Here is a 2,641-nt window from a genome sequence, read left to right as displayed (position 1 = left end):
AACAGTGTCCGAAGAGGGGTGACAGCAGCCTTTGCTTTCTTCAGACTGCCACCACCAGCGGGGTGAGCTCAGGAGGGTCATTGCAGGCCTTGGGGCTTTAGATTCCTTGTCCATGAAGGTGTGGGGGCTGCGCACCAGGGAGATGAGGCAGTAGATTTGCTCATTAAAGCTCCTTTGGTCTCACACTCCACATAGAACAGAACTTCCAAATGGGATCTGAGGAGAAAATGGGCCGGCGAGCAGACAGGCAGGGAGGAGCAGGCCCCTGGGGAAGGTGCGTCTTGGGAGGGAAGTGGGGGCAGCCAAGGCAGAAGATGCGCAAAGGCTCCTGGGATGGGGGCACAAGGAAAATTCGGTTTGTGTAAAACAGTAGGTGATTTGGGGATCAAGTGGGAATGACAGCCTTTAAAGGTAGAGGCTTTGAAGATGTGGTGTGATGGGGGGGACAGGTGTCTAAATGTATGACCTTGGGCAACTCAAGTGCTAGGTCCCAGTTCTTCACCCATGAAGTGAAAGAAGTGTTTCAGGGCCTTCGGGGGGCCTTCACTCACAGCGGGATGGGTCCGAGCTGAGGGCCCTCACAGGTGGAACTAGTGTTTTGCAGCTGACCCAGCTATATGGGTGGCCTTTTTACCCCCAAGAACAAGGAGTGGGACCCCTGAGGGGAAGCTGGACTAAGTAACAGCTGGTACTGGGGATGTGAGGCCGGGGCTATTTGGCCTCAGATATCAGGCTGGGGTCAACATCTGGAGGAGGACTTACTTCTGCAAGCAAGACAGAATATAGTCAATCCTTTCAGTGGCTTCTGTAACTGACCACTAAGTTTCAAGCTTTCTCTCTCTCTCTCTCTCTTTTTTTTTTTTTTTTTTGGCGTTTCAAAACTGGCTTTAAATACTCATCAGGGCTCCAGGAAAAGGGGCTAAGAACTTGTTAGCTGTGAATTTGGGGTTGGGGTGCCCTGAGAGAAAAGGGTACCCCCCCACCCTGGGACAGAGGAGCAGAGTAGAGGTCCTCTCTGGAGGGTCCCAGGACCAACTGGGAGCCAGGCCTCCCTTGGAGGTAGGTCATCAGGGAGGGAACGGAGGAGGAGCTCCCATGGTGGTGATGACAGGCAGTCACTTCCTCAGTGGTACTGTGGATAGCCCGGGTGACCTGGGGCTAGGGTATCCTCCTTAAGGGGCAGCTGGCTGGGGTCCTCCAGGATCAGGGGTGCATTGAGGAACTGCTGGGCAGTATAGCGAGTAAGGAGGATGCCAACACCCTCTATGAGGGCCAAGAGGATGCCCCCCATCATTGCCGAGCCCACCATGGCCATTGGGCCACGGCGGGCAGCCAGCACAGCCCCGGTCAATGCTCCACTGGTGATGGAGTTCTAGGGATCTTCTTTGCCCTGCAGGTGCACCAGGATGGTAGAGAACAGGTCCCCCCCCACACATCGCAAAGCTACCTGCAATCTCGGGGGCTCGGATCCTCACAGCGTTGACACTACCTCTCAGTGCGGGATTCCAACAGGGGCGTTGTGGAAGACCTTGATGGCCTGGAAGACTCCACCGCCGATGACACCCACCGTGAAGGCTCCGCCGCAATCATCCACAGTTCGCCATGGGCAAGCCTCCAGAGCGTAGTCCTCCATGGTGCTGGCGTCCCACCACGCAGTCTGGCTTGGTTCAAGCTCTCTTTCTATGATGTGGAGGCACTGCAAGGATGTGGCTGTCCAGCCAGACACCACACATTGTTCGCAATCCACTTGTCTCTGGCTGGGCCCAGAGGACTAGCTCTGACCCACAGAACCTACATAGAAACGATGCATCTCATTTCCCAGCTGAGGGGATTGATTATGACCTGTGCCTGCGCCAGCTGGCTTCCCTTCCCCAGCCTCTGGATGCTGCATGTTCAAGATGGAGCGTTATAATGAGAGACTATGGACTATGAGAAACAAACTGAGGGCTACAGAGGGGAGGGGGGTGGGGGAATGGGATAGGCCGGTGATGGGTAGTAAGGAGGGCACATATTGCATGGTGCACTGGGTGTTATACACAACTAATGAATCATCGAGCCTTACATTGAAAACCGGGGATGTACTGTATGGTGACTAACATAATATAATAAAAAATCATTATAAAAAAAATAAATAAATAAAAACATATGAATATGATAAATATAAATAAATGTTTCAATTAAAAAAAAAAAGATGGAGCGTTATAGCAGGCCAGGGATCTGGATCCCCGAGCCCCCGCTTGGGGGACAGCTGCCCAGGAACATCATCATCGGACTTGTCACGAGCAAGAAATAAACTTGTGTTGTGTTAATCCAATCATATTTTGGGGTCATTGTCATGGCAATTAGCCTATCCTATCTTGTACAGCTATACTAGGAACTTCCAATAAGTCCCAGAGCAGAAGCTCAGCTATTTGGGGATCCACAGCTTGGGGAACGAAAGGATAAGCCCGCTCATCAGTCTTGGATGATACTGATTCTATTTATCTGTGGAGAGATGACCACATGCCAGACCCCCTCCTCCATTCTGGGGATGCAGTGCTAGGATGACATAGTCCATGGTCCTGGGAGGCTTACGGGCCAGCAGAGGAGACAGATAACAAGCTGACATCCTAAATGCATGACTTGTAGGATCAAAGCATAA

At 52.2% G+C, this 2,641-nt stretch overlaps 1 pseudogene; it reads right to left on the bottom strand.

Annotated features, from left to right (window-relative positions):
• Positions 1-874: 874 nt before the first annotated feature.
• On the bottom strand, positions 875-1,883 carry LOC103669429 (annotated as a pseudogene).
• Positions 1,884-2,641: the final 758 nt, after the last annotated feature.

The sequence above is a fragment of the Ursus maritimus genome, unplaced genomic scaffold (assembly GCF_017311325.1).
Source record: "Ursus maritimus isolate PB19 unplaced genomic scaffold, ASM1731132v1 scaffold_12, whole genome shotgun sequence".
In the NCBI taxonomy this organism is placed as follows: Eukaryota; Metazoa; Chordata; class Mammalia; order Carnivora; family Ursidae; genus Ursus; species Ursus maritimus.
This window is presented reverse-complemented; position numbering and strand designations above follow the sequence as displayed.